At 47.0% G+C, this 21,295-nt stretch overlaps 1 protein-coding gene across 1 annotated transcript in view; it reads right to left on the bottom strand.

Moving 5' to 3' along the window:
- The window catches only part of fng (Fringe glycosyltransferase), a 127,224-nt gene that overhangs the window by 34,519 nt on the left and 71,410 nt on the right, over window positions 1–21,295 (bottom strand). The window lies entirely within an intron of this gene.

Raw genomic sequence — 21,295 nt, 5'->3', positions numbered from 1 at the left:
TTATGCCACAATTTCGCTGTTAGGAATTGTCTCGATCCTGATCGACAACCCTTTGGCGCGCCGGAAATGTCTCAAAAGCGACCCTGAAGAGGAAACGGAGCTCTCGAAAAGACGATTCGTCGGCTCGCCGATCGCCGCGAAAAACGCTCGCGTTCTGCACCTAAATTCCTAGGGTTCGAACGACAGCCTAAGCGTCGCTCTGCTCCCGTTTTGGCGAGCTGTTTAGCGAACGGGCCCCGCAAGAAACCGCGAGCCGAGCCGAGCCGAGCCGCGCGGAGCCGGGAGTTACGAGCGTGCCGGCCGATTTCTGACCGATCGACATACCCCGGGGCCCATTAGAGCCGGACGCCTAGCCGATACTATCTCTGAAACTGGTCCGTGCCTGCTCCTTTCTAGGCGTGGTGCACGTCGGACAGGCTGCACGTGCGTCGCCCAGGACAATGTTACCAAAGCGGACCGAAATCTTTCGATCTAGCCTTGCGCAACCCGTTGCGCTCTGCTCGTTGCGCAACGCCTCGGGGGGGAGAAAAACGACGACCCCCAGGGAACCGGGTGCACGGCCGATTTTCGTCTCGATCGTTTGTGACACCTTTTCCAGGCCGGCGACCATAAATCCTGGCCGTTAGAACTGCGACGGACATGCGAGTCCGCCGAGACAATGGAATTTTTCGAGTGCCGAGTGCTATCGATTCTCTCTAATTGACGCAAGGATTGCGCGCTAAAGCGCGACAGTTTGGGTAGAGGGGATACGGTTGGTCGATTAACTCGGTTTTAGAAGCGTCGATCATAGGGAATTGCTAAAATAAGCTGCGAGCCTCGAATAATCGTCTCTCTTCCTAAATTATATGCATTTCTGTTCGCGAGCTGAAAATTGAGGAGAATTTAACTGTGTTCGTAGATTAATTGCCAAGACGGGAGGAAAATTTCGCGATAATTGAGCGATCGGGGCATCGGTAGAACTATACAATTTAACATTGATTTGTCTATGAGCTCGATATTTCAACAATATTTCTGTTCTATGGTTGATGAAAATCGGTGGCTGTAAAAAACGAGCCGCAAGGCTCGAATAATCGTGTCTCCTTTTTCCAAATATTATAGATATATTTTGTCCAAGAAAATCATCAACTATACAGTAGATTCTCCCTAATTTGATGGGATTAGATTGCTGTTATTCGAGCCCTGTGCCTCGGTTTTATAATCATTAGCAATCGGTAACTCCAAAACTGAGCTGCAATGCTCGAATAATCGCGTCTCCTTTTTCCAAATATTATAAACATATTTTTTCCAGAAAAATCATCAACTATACAGTAGATTCTCCCTAATTTGCTGAGATTAGATTGTTATTCGAGCCTCGTGCCTTCAGTTTTATAATCGTCGACAATCGGCAACTCCAAAAATGAGTTGCAAGGCTCGAATAATCGTGCCTCCTTTTTCCAAATATTATAAATATATTTTTTCGAAGAAAATTATCGAATGTACAGTAGATTCTCCTTGATTTGATGGGATTAGATTGTTATTCGAGCCTCGTGCCTCAGTTTTATAATCGTTAGCAATCGGCAACTCCAAAAGTGAGCTGCAATGCTCGAATAATCTTGTCTCCTTTTCCCAAATATTATAAACATATTTTTTCCAGGAAAATCATCAACTATACAGTAGATTCTCCCTAATTTGCTGAGATTAGATTGTTATTCGAGCCTCGTGCCTCGGTTTTATAATCATCGACAATCGACAACTCCAAAAATGAGCTGCAATGCTCGAATAATCGTGTCTCCCCAAATCGTCCATTTTCGCGCAGAATCTCGGCATCAATTAAAAAGAACTCATCGTACCGCTGTTTCGAGCATCGCGACACCTGGTCCGGATCTACTTTAACCGGTCCATTAAATCCGCGATTCAGCCGAAGCTAACGGGCTCGGTAGGCGAGCGTAGTTGCGGCTTCGGCTTCGAGACGAGCATAAAACCGAAGCGTCGGGACGGTGTTAGGGGATGATTGCCGGTTTGCCGGCCGCCGCTGGGGCAACACAGGAAGCTGGAACAAGGATCGAATCGGCCGGGGAATCGGTCGGAACACCGGTTACCGTTTCCGTGGTCGCTTTTGTCCACCGTTGCCGGGAGTTCAGCTGACCCGAGAATTCCGCGCGCGCCTCGTGTGGCTTCTCGTGACTGTCGCGAGCGTTCCGTTTGTGTTATTCAAATGGGGGGCCAAAGGGAGCCTCCTCCGCCGCGAAAGAAAGAAGGAAAGAAGGGAATAAGGAAAGTGTAGGAAAGAAGGAAAGAAAGATCGAAGAGAAACCATCCCCCTCCTTGTGCACAGCCACCGACGATGCTATCTAAGGCCACCCCCCAATCGGCCGTGTATATCTAATGCGTTCGTGAGGTCTTGGCTTCTTCCTGCTCCCGCGATTCCTTCCTACGACATGCGTCGACACACCGTACCTTCGTACCTTCGTACGACGATCCTTTCGATCGGGATCGACGCGAATCCTATACGTTCCTGTCCGAGAACGATCATTGTCCGTCGCGCGACATCTTGGACGACGGAGTATCGCGCGGCTCGCTAATCCGAAAGCTTCGTTCACTTCCGAAAAGCTTGTGTTTCAATTTTTAGCAGCTGCTTTCATTTTTTTTTTATTTTATTTGATTCACTTCGATTCTTGTATAGAGATGTCGATTGTTAAAATAATTGAAAGGAGAGCGGTGACATCGCTGCTTGATTTTCGAACGTTGATCAATTATATGGGCATCTTTTTTAATCGGTTAGCTTATAATTTCAAAATATTCTAAACATCTTGAAATTTGAGAATATCTTTCTGTTTTAATTAGCTTATAACTTTATTAGAACTATAAGATAATTAAAACAGACTATAAGCTAATATTAGCTTAATTATAACAGACTAAAAACTATAAGCTAATTAAAACAGGAACGTATTCTCAAATTTCAAGATGTTTAGAATATTTATATAGCTTACAACTTTATTAAAATTATAAGCTAATTAAAACAGTAAAGTATTCTCAAATTTCAAGATGTTTAGAATATTTATATAGCTTACAACTTTATTAAAATTATAAGCTAATTAAAACAGGAAAGTATTCTCAAATTTCAAGATGTTTAGAATATTTATATAGCTCATAATTTTATTAAAATTCCACGGCAGCAATTTGCATTTTTAACATTTATAAGTATTTGATTTTTCCTGTTTTTTTCGTCCACTATATTAATATTTATATTAATGTATACGTTAATGTTAATAACCCTTTCAGCGGTCGAGAAACATCGCCTCCCTGGAATTTTCCGATTAATCAACTGCTTAAATTATATTTGTTCACGCGAAAATATTACCCAATTATTCGGCATTAATTAACGACAGTATTTTCGCTTCGCAAATGTTCAAAGTCGTCGATAAATCGTCGATAAATCGTCGATTCTTCGCATATTCCTGAGAAAACTAAGAAAGATCGAACGCGAAACAGCGAAAACTATTGAACGAGTCTACGACAAATAAATAAAATTAGAACGATAAAATGAAATAAAAAGTCGGCTTTTTTCGCTCGGCAGCGATCGCTGGATCCCGAAGAATCGCGAGACCCGCGAGACCGTAGATCCTCCGCGAAGATTGCTCTCCTCTGACTAATTACATTCCGAGCCCTAACTTCGAACGGGGTTGCCCCGAGGAGGGACGGCGAGGGGGGAGGCGGGACGATTATACGAACCTATATCCAATTACCTAGCGACGATTGGCAGCGATCCGAAGATAACTTCGGCGCCCTGATTGCCGGCTTCCAGGCGTACCGTCGGCCGCTTTGCTCCCTTATCGCGGGGAAGTTTAGCGGGAGCCGGTCCCCAATTAGGGGATCCCGAAACACTTTTCAGGGAAAACCGGGCCCCGTCGTCGGTGTGCGCGCGTCCGTGCGACCGCTTCCCTCGCATCGAATCGCTTCCGAGGCTGTTCGCCGCGGCGAAACTGTTCAATTAACCCCCAAGTTTCGCAACTATAGCCGGTTTCTTGAAATTTATGAGTGTTTGTTTGTTCGCCGGCAGCGTGGCTCGCTTTAGAATAGTTCGCCGATCGCCGTACGTCACGTGATATTTTCACGGATCCGCTGGATCGAACGGTTTGGAGAAGTTAACCGAGGAAAAGGGAAAATTGAGGGAATTTTGAAGATAATTTAGGGGGCTGTTTTTGGACTATTTTAACGACGACGGTGTTATTTAGCGAGCTTTCAATTATCGAACTGTGTCCGAACGAAGCACGTTTCGTTTCCAATTAGAATTCCAGACCAATTTGTTGCGCTATGTTAATTGTAATAATTTCGTGGATTATGGATAGGCCGATTATTATATATTTATATATAATATAATATAATATATATATAACATATAATAATATAATAATAATATATTAATATATATAATAATAATATAATATATATAAATAATTATATTATTAATTTTATATTATTATTAATTTTAAAAATTATCGTAATTGGGAACTCAAATAGCAGAATTGTTTAAACTCCGTCTCTCTTAATTGAGATAATTTCGTGGATTATGGAGCGGACGATTATAGTTTTGGAACAATTTTGTTGAGGAATTCTTAACTGTTCACCTTCGATTTTAAGGGAACTATTTGGAGAACTGCCTGTAAACAAATTGTTAAACGATAATTTTAGAAGATATTTTTCGGTCACTTTGGTCAAAAATAGCGTCGAACGATATTTTTAAAAATTATCGTAATTGGGAACTCGAACATCAGAATTGTTTAATCTCCGTGTCTTCGTCCCGCTCGATCTTCCTGGAGACAAGCGAGGTCGTAAAACGAGGGCCCGAATGACACGGCGAGTAATATCTGATGAAGAGTGGGTGGCTGCAGCTCGATATATTAGGACTAATGAACAGATTAGAGACCCCGATATCGCTCGACGCTCGACAGATACGCGAGATGTCGTGCCGAGACGCTCGAGACTCTCTTCGAGCTGGACTTTCATTCCAGGCATAGCAGACCTTGCGCCTTTATCGTTCATTATCCTCGCGTTTAGGATGAAAACTATTATTCCCAGAAATTTTCTTCGAGGAGGATCCAATTATCTTCGTTGACCCTCGTTTGTCCACGGTTTCGACGGCTTAATCTGTTCATTGATATCGAATCGAGGCGATCGTAAAATGTTAACAAGACGGGACCGATAAATAATCGATTCTTGTAAATTACTGCTCTCGGAATACCGGGTTCGGTGACGAAGAACACTGGCCTTTCGAGAAATGATGCCGAAGGAAGATAATCTTCTCTTGAGAGAAGATTATACTTTGTTTATTTTAGAATGTTTACTTGTACTTCGAGAGAATTTTATACTTTATATACTTCAATACTTTTATATTTATATACTTCAATACTTTCATATTTTTATACCTTTATACTTTTATACTTTTATATTTTTATACTTTTATACTCTGTCACTTGACAATTTCATAAAATTATTCTATTTCAATTATATTTAATTCAATTAGTATTACTTGAATTATTTAATTCAAGATCAAAAGAAATTACATTTTATGACATTAACTGCCTCTGCAACAACAACAAATTCTAACAAAATTATGAAGCAAATAAGAGAAAAGACAAAAATTAAAATCTCAATTGTCTTCAACAAAAATTGAAACAGAATAACTTCACAAAATTGTCGATATAAAGTAGCGTTGCTGCCGAAGAAAGTGTCAAGAGAAGATAATCTTTCTTCACTATAATCTTTCGGAAGACCATTATCCCTCGGTATCCGTGACAACTGTGACAAATCGACGCGAGCCTCGGGAGATCTGTCCATCCAGCATCCCGTTGGAAAACCGTGATCCATAACAGAAACGCGGACAGAAGGACAGAAGAAGAAGAAGAAGAAGATCGCTTTCCTTGTTCCTCGAAACTGCGATCCCAGCGGCCGATCGTACAATCAATAGGAATATTCCAGGGACCTAAAGGGACACAGAAAACGGGCAAACACCTGTCGCGTGTATACGCCGGCCGCTAATTTACCCGGCAACCCGGTAAAGCCCCGATCTTATCGGAGCCGCAAAGCGACGGGCCAGGAGACAAGCGTCCGATCGGATCGCCGAGAGAAAGAGAGGAAATGAGAGATAAGGAGGAGAGAATGAGAGAAATGGGAGAGAAGGGACAGAGAGAGAGAGAGACATAGAAAGAAAGAGACAGAGAGAGACAGAGAGAAAGAGCGAGAGAAAGAGAAAGAAAGAAAGAGAGAGAGAGCAAATAAAGGGTGCCCATAGAGAGAGAAAGCAAATAGAGGGCACCCATATAGAGAGAGAAAGCAAAGACAGGGCGCCCATAGAGAGAGAAAGCAAATAGAGGGCATCCATATAGAGAGAGAAAGCAAAGACAGGGCGCCCATAGAGAGAAAAAGAGAGCAAATAGAGAGTGCCCAGAGAGAGAGAGAGAGAGAGAGAGAGAGAGAGAGAGAGAGAGAGAGTCTGTCCATAGAGAGAGAGAGAGAAAGAGAGCAAATAGAGAGTCCCCAGAGAGAGAGAGAGAGAGAGAGAGGGAGAGAGAGAGAGAGAGAGAGCAAATCGAAGGTGCCCATAAATGAAAGAAGGGCAACTAGAGGGCGCCATGGAAAGAGAGAGCATTTCCGGCGGAATTCCTCCGCATCCGCGCGGAGATGGCGACGATAAGCCGCGCTGTTATCTGCCGGGAATATTAATGAGCGATAATTGCGGTACATGCCGGTCGATTTGCGCGCGCGTCCACGCACGCTGGTGTCGCGAACAGGACCGATAGATTCGCGGATAAATACCGGTCGAAATAACAAGACCGACAAAATGGTCGCGCCGGATGCAAGAGCATCCCTGCACAAAACGAAGAAGATTCCGCCGTGAGATATCCAGCTGCAGGTATAATAATGTCGAAGTAATGGAGGTAGCGTACGTGGCGCGGCAGGATCGTCTCTTCTTCGCTCACCTCTCCCCCTTCCTTTTATTATCCTCCGCTGTTCACCCTTCGTTCCCCACCCCCTTTCAATATTCCGTCGCTGTTCTCGCTCTCGCCGCGAAAGCACGCTCCTCTTCCTCGATCATTCTAATTGTGTTTCCGAGTGTTTTTTCCTTCTTCCCTTTTCTTTTCTTTTCTTCGTTTTCTAGCTTCACCCCTCTGCGAGTCTTCCTTCCCTCGACGCTCGAAACCTGATTGCTGTTGCCACACTGATTGCCGTTGGCTCCCGTTGCCGTTGATCTACATTGAGGGTTCGCCGTGGCCGATTGCTATTGTCTAACGTGCTATTGTCTATTGGCCGGGTAGTTGACTGCGCTTTGGACTGAAGGGTCCGATGAAACTTGTGGACGATGCTGTTCGAAATTAGAGCGAAGGTTCTGTCGCGGTCCAAAAGTGGAACGCGAGAGTACTCTTCTAAAACGTGATAACTTTTTCAAAACTGGACTAAATGACCATATAAATGACTATATTAATATTAATATTCAATGTCAATTCAATATTAATAAAGGAAGGAAGCTATAAGACGATTAATTACCGTAAAGGTTGGGAGCAGCCTCGCAGATTTTCTGCAGTACCGAATACAGTAATGTCTCCCTAATTGTCACCCAAATTGTGCAGAAAAATAGACAATTTTGGAAGAGGAGATACGATTATTCGAGGCTTGCGGCTCGTTTTTATGATTGTTGACGATCAGCAACTATAAAAAACTAACTGCAAGGCTCGAATAATCGTCTCTTTTCTCCCAAATTGTTCATTTTTGTGGTCAATCTGGGCGTCAATTAGAGAGACATTACTGTATCTTCAAGTCTTCGCAACTGCTCGCAGAACTTCGAACCCTTCCGACCTCGATGACTTTAATCGCAGACTGTTCTCCAAATCGTCCTCATCTCAGATATCCTTGTCAATTTAACCTTTTAGGTACGGCTGAATTCTGCGCGAGGCTATCTCTCTGGACGGCAGAGTCTCGCAATCCGAAAGTGGCGGGTTCATCGGGCCATTTGAAGCAACTTTTTCCTTTACAAAAATTTTCTCCGAGGCACCGTTAACGAGTTATTAACGAAAAACAGTGACCAGTGAGAGGCGAGCTCGGCTGGCGCGAGGCGACCGAGCCAATGAGCGGAACCGGGCTTCGCGCGCTGGTTAGCTGGGCCGCCTCGCGCCAGCCGTACTCGATTCTTATTGGTCACTGTTTTTCGTTGATAACTCGTTAACGGCGCCTCGGAGAACATTTTTGTAAAGGAAGAAGTTGCTTCAAATGATCCGAGGAACCAGCCGTTTCCGGATTGCGAGACATTTTTGGGACACCCTGTAGACCGTTGTAAATCGATGTGAAGACAAAAGAAGTGCGAAACAATGCATACGAAGACGATTATTTGGTTCAAACGATGAGCGAGTGAGCTACTAGAGCAAGCCACTATAGTGACGCGTCGTCCAGAGAGATGACATCCCCGAAAGCCACTATAGTGGCGCGTAGTGCCTAAAAGGTTAACCTTCGTCAATCCAGCCACCTTTTCTCCGCGTACAGGTGATAAGACATCGGTTTCCACGAGACCGCGTCGATTCGTGCACCGCGAAACCGTTGCATAGTCCTCGGTGCACCGATTAGCAGGATCATCCCCCCGGGATCGTGGAAGTTGCAGAGAACGGTCGGCTATCGAAACGCTTCGATCTCGGCTGCACGCATCGCAGCACATGCATCCAGAGGCTCCTCCGGCGGCAATGCCGATGCCGTTATTCGCACCCATGCGAACATTCCGCGCATCCGACCAAGCCCAATCGAGCGATCCGCATAATTCGACAGCGGCCACGGTTAGGCTACTCTCTGAGAGGATAGCCGCCGAACCAGGAAGCGTTCCGCCGATAGCGAGGCTCACGGTTAGCCGACTTATCGGTCGACTAATGAAACCAACACCGAGCCGGTGAAAGAGGACAGGTGGGCAGGCTGGTGTGCTCGCCGGGCAGAACGCGCTCGGCCGAAGCTCGGGGAAAAATGCGCGCGAGCCGGAGAGAGGCGGGTACGGGCGGGTAGAAGCGGGCGCAGGCTAGTAGACGCGAGCTCCTGACCCGTGACGGCCTTCGGTGGCCGCAAACTGGCGAACGCATGCGTATTCTTCGCCGACGTGGAACGACTAGAGAGAATGGCGAACGGGAATGCGGGGATGACGGAAACGCGGAAGATTCGGAGCGCGGCAGAATTTCTTTGCTGCAGTTTTATGTCATCGAGGATTTTATGTCATTTTTGGGATCGTTGGCGTGGCGATCGAAGCGTCGAGTCGCTGTCTTGCGACGCGGCTGATCGGATATTTTTTAAGCCTTTGCTGTACGACCACGTCTGAGAGACGTGGCTAGGTAATCGGCTCAGAAATGATGATAACGTCTGAGAGACGTGGTTAAAAATCGGGCTTGATATGATCATCGCGTCTGAGAGGCGTGGTCAGATAATCGGGTCGGAAATGATTATCACGTCTGAAAGACGTGGTCAGATAATCGAGCTCGAAATAGTTGTAACGTCTAAGAGACGTGGTAAAAAGATCGGGCCTGATATGATCACCGCGTCTGAGAGACGTGGTCAAAAATAAGGTCAGAAATGATTATCACGTCTGAAAGACGTGGTTAGATAATCGAGCTCGAAATGGTTATAACGTCGAAGAGACGTGGTAAAAAAGTCAGGCCTGATATGATCATCGCGTCTTAGAGATGTGGTCAAAAATCGAGCCAGAAATGATTATCACGTTTGAGAGACGAGGACATTTTTTTTTTAACATGCATAACCGAGATCTACGAAACAAATTTTTGAAATTTTCGTTGTAGGCTCAGATAAAGAAGTTAAAAAACAAGAGCTTTTTATTCTCTTTTCCCATATCAAGCAATAGCAACCTTTAAAGAAAGCATCCTACTTATGGTCTAGCAAACTGGTCGCTCTGTCATCTAAAAAATCTAAATTCGAATCGTTTCAGTTCTAAAAAAGTTATCGGCACAACTTCAAACGTTTCGAGAAACCGTGAAAGAACTCGACGATCTTGTTGTTCGCGGCACACGTTCTTGAAACTTAAATCGTAAGGCAAAGGGTTAAATTGTAAGAAATATTGCCATGTCTCTCCTACAGATCACTGAAAAATTGCATCGAACTGTATCATTATTATCGCACGCTTCATATTAATTATCTAACAATTACGAAGCTTCTGGCGTGGCCAAAAGACGAGTCAAAGAAGAATACAAATCATGAGAAAAAAAAGTCCGCTCTTTTATCACCCAATCAAGGGAATTGCGAGCTCCCGGACACGGGATCGGCAATTTCTTCATCGTCCAGACCGAGAAAGAGCGATTCGCGAGAAAAGCAGCTGGTAATTATGCTTGTTTACGCGAGTCGTTCGCGCGCAAAAGCGTTGCAACACCGTTTCATTAGTTCGACGCGTTACGATCTGTCGATTATAGGCGCGAACCGCGTAAAAACTCGCTGCTGTCTCGCGGTTCGGAGCCTCGAACCGAGGTACACCTGTAATTAGGAACCGTATTGTTCGGTTCGCGAGCGATGGGATTGCACGCGTGACCCGTGACGGCCGTGCCGGCTCGCGCATCGCGATGCACATCGCGGTGCATCGTAACGCAGAGCGCGACGGAGCCCCGCGAACACCGGATGGCTCGCGCGCCATCTTACCCGTGGAAAGTTATTACACCGAATACAATGGGGAGGAAGTTAATCGGATTACAAGACGGCCTGCCTTTTCCCGAGATTGAATTCCCGGCGAGATGAATCGCCGCGATTTCGTGGAAACTGCCGCCGGGAATTCTCGCGCGCCCCGATGTCCGTCGGGAATTGTTAGCGTTGCTCGATCCTGCAATTTTCCCTCCGCGTTCGGTCTGCAGTTTTAAGTTTTAAGTTTCATTTCGTGGATCGGAGCTCTAGATCTTTTTACAAAGAAGTCTGGCTGGGTTTCGTCTGCCTTTTTGCAGCCGATTTTTAGAAATCGATGATACACCGGCGACTTCGAAAATTCTTTCAACAGCAACGAGCGATGGAAATATTATATAAAATAGATAGAAATATTCCTTAAGCTTCGCTTAAACAGAGAAAAATATTTTGGTTGCAGAAGTTAAGGAGATAACTAGCCAGAAAAATGATTTAAGGAACGATGTCCGGCGAAGGATCGACGGCTTTCAGCGAAGGCTCGGAAGGTATCGAGAACTTCGAAAAAATGTTCAAACCCGATGGAACGTGAAAACGATTGTTCGAAAAATACAGATTCGTTCGTCGAGGTTTCCTCGAACGGGGGAAAAATATTGTGCCGGCGAAACTCGAACAGATAACTGGCTAAAAAACATTCATTGAGCGGCCATGACGCGCGAAGGTCGTCGTCGCTTTCGACCTATCATCCGCGAAGTGCCGACAACTCGAAGACGTTCTTCGAAAGAACAGCAGATGGATCGGTATAACAAAAAATACAGGGAAGCTTCCGAACCTTCGCTCGAACAGGGAAAAATATCTCGGCGGCGAAACCGGCGCCGATTCATTGTTAAAAAAAAGAAATGGAACAAGGATCAAAAGCAGGTGGAAGATCGAAGATACATCTACGAATGGGAATTTCCGCAGATTTTCTGGGAGTGCTGCAGGTATCGCTGCAGCGCACCTGGTGCACGGATGCGCCGCTGCAGCCGTCGCTGGAGGTAGATAGAACTGCAGTCGGTCTCTAACGGCGAGTTAATCGTAAAGGTTAATCGATGGACCGATCGGAGCGCGGCAAAGAGAGCACGGAGAGAACGTTCTTACAGAGTTGCAGGCGAGAGAGAAAAGGGGAGAAAAAGACAGAGAAAGATAGAGGGAGGGGGGAGAAAGCGCAGTGTGATGCACGTGTGCGGCGTTGGTCAAGGTTGCAACCGTGAAAAACTAGCCACGCCCGGCGCGCACCGCGGATCTATCGCGGCTGATCGACGGGGATCGAGAGATGGAGTCGGTGATTGACGGGGAAAAACGAGGATTGCCGCGGCCAAGAAATTAATTGCAGCGTTGTCAAGAGGCGGCGGACCTCGAAGAAAAGGGAGAACGAAAGAGAGAGAGGGAGAGAGAGAGGGGGGACGGGCAGCTTAATGGAAGTAATTTAACGCGGAATATTGTATACCGCGGGTGCGCTGTTTAAATTAGCACCTAAATCGTTTAAAATGATTGATACGTGTGCAGCCGCCGGGGTTTAATCTCGGCCGGGCCGGGCCGGGTCGGGCCGGGTCGGGCCGGGCCGCGGCTCGTTACGCGAATCATCCGTTCGATCAGATTCCGGCGCGCGGTTTTAGCGAACAGCCGAGTCATTTGGTAGGTAGATGAATCCAAAAACCGTACCGGTCTCGCATCCGCTCTCTTCTTTTTTTATCGACGCTTCGTTTGGTTTCGTTCGTTCCGTTATCTGAATTTTTATCGACATCTGTAGTTTATTTTATCGCATCTGTTTTCCCGCTGGGGCAGCTGCCGTTCGAATTTCTCCCGTTCGGCCGCTCTATTTGATTGCGCTGTTTGCATTTCTGCTGGCTGGCTGCTGCTGCTGCTGCGTTTTATTTTATCCTATCACCGGCCTCGGCTCGCCTCGTTGCGCGGCCGAACGACGTCCTAGAAACGCGCGCGAGTTTATCCTAGCGCAATATGCGATCGTATCGTGTGACGCAACCATAATATTTAATCGTAAAACCGGGTCTTGAGAAGCTCCGCTATTGTCTGCTGTTTTATGGACGAAGAGGAGAGGGAAGAGAGAGTGAGAGAGAGAGAGAGAGAGAGAGGGATGGAAATTGGGCGCCCAATCAACGCGCTAACGCCGCGCACAGTGCGCATTGTTGTTGTTATTATTTTTAATTAAGAGAAATTCCGGGGGCACGGTTCCGATGCGGCCGGAATCCCGGATGCTCCGTTTAAATAATTCTTCTCCCACGGGAATCGTCCGCATTGTAATTATCGTTATGGTTCCGCGGGTTCCGGTAATTTTCTCGAGTTTTCGTCCGGCTTCGTTTCTCGCCGCCGTGGCCACGGTAATAAGCGCGGCCATTGTCCGAGGAATCATTCTCGCGGAGAGGAAATGACCGGCGAATCTCGATCACGGAGAGAGAGAGAGAGAGAGAGAGAGAGAATCGGCCCCGCGAGGAACAGGAAGACGGAACGAAGACGAAGAAACGAAAATAATGAAAACAGAGAAGTCGCGAGAGAAAGAAAGAAAGAAAGAAAGAAGAGACCGCGATAGAAAAATATCAGACGATGGAAAATGGAAAAAAGAAAGCGGGGAAAACGATGAAATGTAAACCAGAGGGCAAAAAGATCGGAGGAAAATCGAGAATCGCCGGGCGGACGAGCCGAGAGGGAAAGCACAGAAATAACAAAAGTGAAACGAGGGTGGCGAAAGGAACGACGGGGGTGGCAACGGTGGCGACGAACGAGCAATTAAGAGATCGCGGGGAATATTCGTCGGTTGACCGGACGCGCTCGCATAAATAATGTTGATTTTCCGGGAGAGTAAACAGCGAGATGTAATCAAGGGCCGCGATAGTTTCACGGCGGCGTGCACTCTGAAAACGATTCCCACGTTCGTAACGCGTTCTGCGCCTAGCCGTGATTTCCGGGAGATTTCGACCGCGAACCGAACCCGACCGTGTCCCTTCGGTGCGTCGATTAATTAGGCGAGGGGGACGTCCAGCTGATTCCAGCCGATTCGAAGTGGCCCTAGACGCTTAGCGAGCTGCTCCGTAGAATTTTATCGGCTGGAATTTTATATGTTACTGTTACGACTGTTCTGGGTGCTCGCTCGGTAATTGGCAGAAATGCTTGCTCATAATTAGGCGACGAGGAGCAGAGGCTTCTCCAATGAAGCAAAGTATACAGGGTGTCCCAAAAATGTCTCGCAATCCGAGAATGGGAGATTTCCGAGGTAATTTGAGGTAAGTTTGTCCTTGGCGAAAATGCAATTCACGGCTTTGTTTACAAGTTATTAACGAAAAAGAGTGACCAATGAGAGGTGAGATATGCTGGCGCAAGGCGGCCGAGCCAATGAGCGGAACTGGACGCTCTGCGCTCATTGGCTCGGCCGTCAAGCGCTAGGCGAGCTCGCCTCTCATTGGTCAGTGTTTTTTCGTTGATAACTCGTAAACGAAGCCGCAGATCGCATTTTCGCAAAGGAAAAAGTTACTTAGAATAATCTCGGCTACCCCACATTTTCGTATTGCGAGACATTTTTGGGACACCCTGTATACAGTAATTTCTCCCTAATTGACGCTCAGATTGTCAAGGTTATGTTACGGTTATGTGTGTGTGTGTGAGAGAGTGAGAGAGAGAGAGAGAGAGAAAGTTCCCGAAATCGCTCGAACATTGCGACGACATGAATTTATTTTTATTAAACTTAATTAACAATCGAATCGAGTTCCTGTTCAGGCTTTGGAATTGTATTTGAATTGCTGCGATTTCACCGATTCGTTACAAATCGTTTACACCGCTAAAAAATGTTTGTATCACATTCCAAAATAATTCTTACATCGACAAAATTTAGATTTGAAAAATTGTTACAAGTATAACTGTTGTATAAGTCGCAGGTCTCAATTTCACACGCATAAAATGCGCTCTGTCATATAAAATAGAAACAGCGTGAGTCAGAAGAATTATTGTAGATTTACAGTTAAAATGGCTTCGAGTGCAATATCAATAAAGAATTCGATTTTCCGAAGAGAATTATGCGCCGCGAAAATTGCGGTACAAAAACAGAATGATTCTTCGCACGCGCGCGCGCGCGGAAAGCGTTTTTCCAGCGGAATCGAGAATAAGATTTCGACCGGATGAAAATGTTTCGAGTCGATCGAAGGAAGAGAGCAAAGGGTGCAGGCCTGGAGCAACACCTATTCCCGCATTCGGGAGAAAATCGCAGCCTGTTTCGCAGGCTGGTGGCACGCGGATGCGCGCCACATGTCCCGCATTCCCGCGGGCCTTCTCTCCTCCTTTGCTCGTTCCTGCTGCGCGCGCGGTCCTTCGATCCTTTCTCCTCTCACCTCGTCGCCGTTCCCGGAACTATTAATTAGCCTCTTCCCTCGACTACCGTTCCAAGTCGCGCCGGCCGATCCCTCGTTTGTCACTTTCCTGGCTCCTCGGGCTATCGAGCCTCGGTGCCCGTGAAATCTGCTCTCCTAGTTTCAATTGCCCTGGCTATTCTATTTTCCCCTATCTCCCGGCTAATGGACTTGCGAAGTTCGCTTCGGTTGCTCGGTTACTTCGAGTTTCCGCGGTGTGATATCTACGTCAACAGATTTTCTTGGCGGACTTTCACGAAAGGTTTTCAGAAGTGGAGTTAACGAAGGGTTTTTGAAAGCGATTTTAACGAAGGATTTTTGGAAGTGGTTTTAGTCAAAGATTTTTGGAAGCGATTTCGATGAAAGATTTTAATGAAGGATTTCTGAAAGAGATTTTAATGAAGGATTTTTTGATAGAGGTTTTAATGAAAGATTTTTGGAAGTGGTTTTAACGAAGGATTTTTGGAAGAGATTTTAATGAAAGATCTTAACAAGTGGTTTTGATAAAATATTGCAGCAGTAGATATTTATAAAGTCGTTTCAATGAAAGAAAAAAATAGTAGTAAATCACTGTTTTTCCTTAACCCTTTGCTACGAAATTGAGTCTTGCGATGACTCGTGTTACAGTTAAACTTTCAACAATTTTTGAAATCTAAACTTTGATAATATAAAAATTGTCTTGGAGCGCGAATTAACAATTTTAGCGGTATCTCAGAATCACCACTCGAGTTCAAAGGGTTAATAACTCACAAACGAAGCGGCGGATTGCATTTTCGCCAAGGAAAAAGTTCCTTCGAATCATCTCCGAAATCCCTCGCTCGTACAATAATTTTGGGACACTGTATAAATCAATATCGAATAAAATTCTAATAAGTATTATTAAAACACTATTTCGCAGAATCTTATTAACGCTGATTAGACGGAAATAAAGGCGGAACAGGAACGTCGAAAGGAAGAAGCTCCTTAAAATAATCTCAGAAATCCCTCGTTTCTCGCTCGTACAATAATTTTGGGGCACTGTATAAATCGTTACCGAACAAAATTCTAATAAGTATCATTAAAACACGATTTCGCAGAATCTCATAACGCTGATTAGACGGAAATGAAAGCAGCTCTTTAGCTCGGCGTTTGGCGCGCGTTAACAAATCTAAACGTCGAAAGGAAAAAGTTTCCGGTGGAAATATCGGACCGACGACGAGCATCAACTTGCGTCACGTTCGAAATCGTTCCCTAACTAGTCCGAACGCGGTAAAAAAGCCAGCTGGAGAAGCCGAATCGTGTTTCGGAAGCGGCGGTAAAGAGGCGGAACGTGTCTCGCGGTTTCGATTGGCGCGCACGCAATCAGTTTTCGCGGTGCTCGCGAAAGAAGGAACCCCGGTCCCGGCTGTCTGTCGAGCTTTTGTTTGCCCGGCTTTTTTGCCGGGCTAATAGGAAAACCGCAGGGGGAGTCGGTCGTGCAGAACGAGCATGCTTCCCGAGGGAATCGTCGGCCGCCGACGACCGCTTTCTTCGCTCGCTGACCTTCTAATGCAAGATCAAGGCCGCGACTCGAAGAAGCTACTGCCGCATCTCTCCGCGCTGTTTTTCGCGCGAGGACGCGAAATCGCGGCCGGCCAAATTGCGGAATTAAGCGGATTTGCTCAAAGAAAATACTGTTTCGAGAATATTAACCGATCGACGAGAGGGACGAGGAAGACGAGATGAGTCGTCGATGCGCGCGATTTCAGAAACGCGTCGCCGCGTCTCTCCGCGCCGTTTTTCACGCGAGCACGCGGAATCGCGGCCGGCCAAGTTGCGGAATTCGAGCGGATTCGCTCGCAGAAAGTACTGTTTCGAGAATATTAACCGGTCGACGAGGGGGGCGAGGGGGACGAGGAGGACAAGTCGACTTGTCGTCGCGCGCGATTTCAGAAACGCGTCGCCGCGTCTCTCGCTCTGTCTTACGCGCGAGTACGCGGAATCGCGGCCGACCATCGTCGCGGAATTAAGCGGATTCGCTCGCAGAAAGTACTGTTTCGAGAATATTAACCGGTCGACGAGGGGGACGAGGAGGACGAGTCGACTCGTCGTCGCGTACAACTTTCAGAAACGCGTCGCCGCGTCTCTCCGCGCTGTCTTACGTGCGAGCACGCGGAATCGCGGCTGCTCAAGTTGCGGAATTAAGCAGATTCGCTCGCGGAAAGTACTGTTTCGTGAATATTAACCGATCGACGAGAAGGACGAGGAGGACGAGATGAGTCGTCGTTGCGCGCGCTTTCAGAAACGCGTCGCCGCTTCTTCGTACGCGGCAGCGCTTCGGAATAAATGTACTAGCTTCGATGATGCATGGCGGAGAGACCGCGCGTAAAAGTCTGCGGTTTTTTTTCTCTTCGGAGGAGGAAGCGCGTACAGGACCGCGCTAAAGTTGCGGCCCGGTGCGCGGGCGAAACTGTTCGATGGGATATTTATATTATAATTAAGAACTGAAAGCCTAAAATTAAGCTTCACCGATTAGTTCAGCTTAATTATCGTTAAGCTCGATTGAAGCTTAATTGAGTGCTTTTTGACGTTTCTGCATATAAGCCTGCGAATTTGGGGAAATTCTACATTTTTGTACCAGAAATAATGCAGCAAATTGCAGTCGAAATAGATTCGCAGCAATGAACGCGCAAGTTTCGCAATTTTCGCAGAAACGAGCTAAAATGATTACTCAATTTTTCCCCCATACTTTTCGCGTTCGTATGAACGCACGAATCTAAAAAACAATTTTTCAGAGTAAGATACATTTAAGATACATTATAACAAATAGACTGCGGATTCGATGCATTTGTGGCAAAAATGGACGAACGAAACACAGAACAGCGAAGGCGCGAGAAGGCTTTACGAAATAAAAGGAGAAAATATTCTGTTTGATAGAATCGACGAGGAAGATTTTTATTTTGCACAAAGATCGACAGCCCGATAACGTGCATACAGGCTTTATTTTCCAAAAGGAAGCCGAAGTATCGAAGTTCTCTTCGCGATCGAGACGGAAACGAGTGCAATGGATTTTCCAAAAACGGCGGTCGGATCCGAGTCCCAAAAACTGTCTAAGCTCCACGGTCGCGAGAAAAGGGGATAAATCGACGGTCCACCGTGGCGGAGAAGGGTTTCCTTCACAGTAAAAAGAAAGGCCGTGGTCCAGGGGCCAGATGTCCACGGGATGAAATAAAACGCGCGAACTCAATCCACGGTCGGCGATTCGGCGTTCGCCGGGAGAGAGATATTTACGAGTGGCTGCACACGGGTTCCGAGAATAACAGCGACGGTTTCGTATCAATTTATCGCGGTTCCTCCAATTAAAATGGCTGGTAGCGGATAATTATCGGCTGCGGGATTCGACGGATTGCTTTTAATGAAACGTCTCGTATTTCACGGGAGCATTCCTTTCGGCCGCGTGTTGCATCTCCTCGCCTCTCTCCCTCTCTCTTTCTCTCTATATCTGTGTCTCTGTCTCTCTTTTCGTTCTCTCTCAGTCTCTCTCTCTCTCCCTTTTCCTCCGCGCCCTCCTCGTCCCTCGCCCGCGGAATGATTAATACGGCCACGGGAGAGCTGCAGGTTTACTGCTTTCCCGCTGCGGCCACCTACGGTCCCCCTTTTTTCTCCCCTTCCATCTCGAAAGGCCACTTCATCTTCGTTTTCGAGGGAGAACAGCCGCCAGAAACCTTCTGCCACGGATTTCCTGCTTTCCCCGCCGCGTTTCCGGCCGCGGACTCGACTTGTCGCCGCCACTTGTCGCCCGATACGCGCAGCCACGTTCGAAACATGCCGATGCTTCCTTTTATAAAGCACAGACCCCCAGCTTTGATACATGGAACCTTTTAACGTCCACCACGGAGTAGATTTTTCGCCGGTTCGCCCGGTATTTCCGTCGAATCATACTCGAAACCGTGCTCTTACCTTACCGCTGCTTACTTGAGACTACGCTCTGGTCTACTTCGTGTAATCTGGAGCCTCTTGTTGCGAGCAGAAGTCCTCGTTATCGAATTCTACGGCAACATTCTCACAAGCCGAAGGGACTGTAGGAATATTTTGTCGAAGAGAGACGAGAGAGAGAGAGAGAGAGAGAGAGAGAGAGAGAGATCGAAGACGCCGGGTTTGATATTCCAGAAACACTGAGACGCTTTCAATTAATGAAAAAATTTCCTTTACAGCTGATAAACGCATTGCATTCGCAGGAATACAGAAATAATTGATTACAAAAGAAGGAAAAGTGGTAAACGTGATAAATGCATATCGTACAGGAATATGTAAAGAAAAGAAAAACATCAGAAAATAAAATAAAAATTTGAGTAAAGTAAATTCTCCCCAATTGTCCTCTTCGCAGATCGTCCATTTTCGTTCACAAGCCGAAAGAAAATTCGGGAGAATTTACCGTACACATTTTAACAATGAAAATCGAAACGTAACGATTCATCGAAAAAAAAAACGCGACGATCGAGAAACAAAGAGATGCATGCGTGCCACGACTGCGAATAGCTGCAGCAACCGCGATAAAGCGAACAAAAAATCCGATCGTCTAATTCGCGTAACGATAAATTCCCACGGGACCGCGGCTTTTTATCGAGCGATCTGCGGCAGATATTTAGCCGGGAACACCTCGGGAGATCTCGAGGACCAATTAGCAGTTGGCGCAGCGGGAATAAGGGGCCAGAAAGATGTACGGGAACCGAGCGACGAATTCCGGGAACGGTGGGGGCCCCCGAGGAGCGAGAAAGAGAAACCTCTGGTATCCACGGAATCCCTCGTATTTCGAACAAATCGCGCGATCGGCCACAATGGAGCCATTACGGGGGCCCGTTCCGCCGGTCCCCTCGGGTCCGGGGCCATTTTTCCACGCCGGTGAAGCGTCGTTACCGATCCTAGATCGCGAGTCCTACCAGCTCGAGGAACGAGGCGATCAATTTTTATTGCGCTTTGTGCGCTGTGACTCTCCTCTCCCCCCCTCTCTCTTTCTCTCTCTCTCTCTCTCTCTACACGCCGATAAACGCGTCGCGATTTATCCCTGTTGTTCGTCGTCGCAGAAAAACGGCGACAAGCGAAGGAACGACGGACAAGAAGTGGACGCGTTCTCTGCCCTCGGACGCGTCCGTTATTGCGTGTATCGGGCCGATGGAGCAACGGGGCGGGGCTAGAATCTCGTGGGCGGGGTCACAGAACGGCGTGAAATTCGAATTCCAAGTTCTACGATGGTTTGCGCTTATTTCTTTATTGTTGAAGCTTCGATTCCTGCTTCTGCCTTGATAGTTTTCCTCCATGTTTTATAAGAAAGAGATTCGTACGTCGTTATCCTTGTGTCGTTACCGGATGGGCGTGGCCTGGTGACGCTCACAGGATTGTTCTCGTCATAAAACATTTCCTACACCTGATCCTATATCGTTTGAAGTAGATTCTTACCCATTTTTGGTGCTCTTGCACCATTTTTATAAGGTGTCCCTCGATGGGCGTGGTCTAACGACGCTTACCACCGAACAATCATCGTTATTCTAGATGGTTTTCGCAACGTGACAATTCGCAACCCTGTGCTATTCTGTTTGAAAGTATATTCTTATTTCTTTTCGATGGTCTTTCGTCATTTTCGTAGGAAGATGCTTCCCGATGGGCGTGGCCTCGCGACTCTCCCTAGCAAATAACAACCAGCATTCGGCTCCTTCGTCGACAAAACCATTTCTAAGCAATGCTTCCATTTATCGCTCGCCGAAAATATGCAAAAAAGACGGAGCCGATCGTCGGTCCCGCGCAAGTGGGCGGAGCGAATCGCCGGTCCCGCGCAAAATGGGCCGAGCCTCGCGAAAAACTACCGTTTCGGTACCGGCGTGCGACAAATACGGATCTCGGTCATGCATCGCCGGCATGCGATCCGTCGAGCAAATGGATTTTGCCCGGTGAACATTCGCGATCGGTTCGAAATGTCCGCCCGGGACGGCCCTAATCACCGATCCCCATTCTTTCGACGGCGGTGTAATTACGATCGCGTCTCGGCGCTGTGATATTGCGGCGCCACGCCCCCGGTGAAAGGGTGATCCGAGGCAAGGGAGCGAGAGAGCGAGCAAGAAAACGAGAGAGCAAGACAGAAAGAGATGGCGACTAAAAAAGCGAGAAAGAGAGAGAAAGAGAGGACGATGGGCAGCCGGTGCGGCCGCACGGAGTTCGTGCGGGAGCCGGTGGTTTCTGTTGGCCGGTAGGCCGATCCGGCCCCGGGATAACCTGCCGATGAACCGTAAACCAGGAACTTATTACGGAGCCGTATATCGCGGGTCCGC

The sequence above is a fragment of the Megalopta genalis genome, chromosome 2 (genome assembly GCF_051020955.1).
Source record: "Megalopta genalis isolate 19385.01 chromosome 2, iyMegGena1_principal, whole genome shotgun sequence".
Classification (NCBI taxonomy): domain Eukaryota; kingdom Metazoa; phylum Arthropoda; class Insecta; order Hymenoptera; family Halictidae; genus Megalopta; species Megalopta genalis.
The sequence above is the reverse complement of the archived record's forward strand: the minus strand, read 5'-3'. Positions and strand labels throughout refer to the sequence as shown.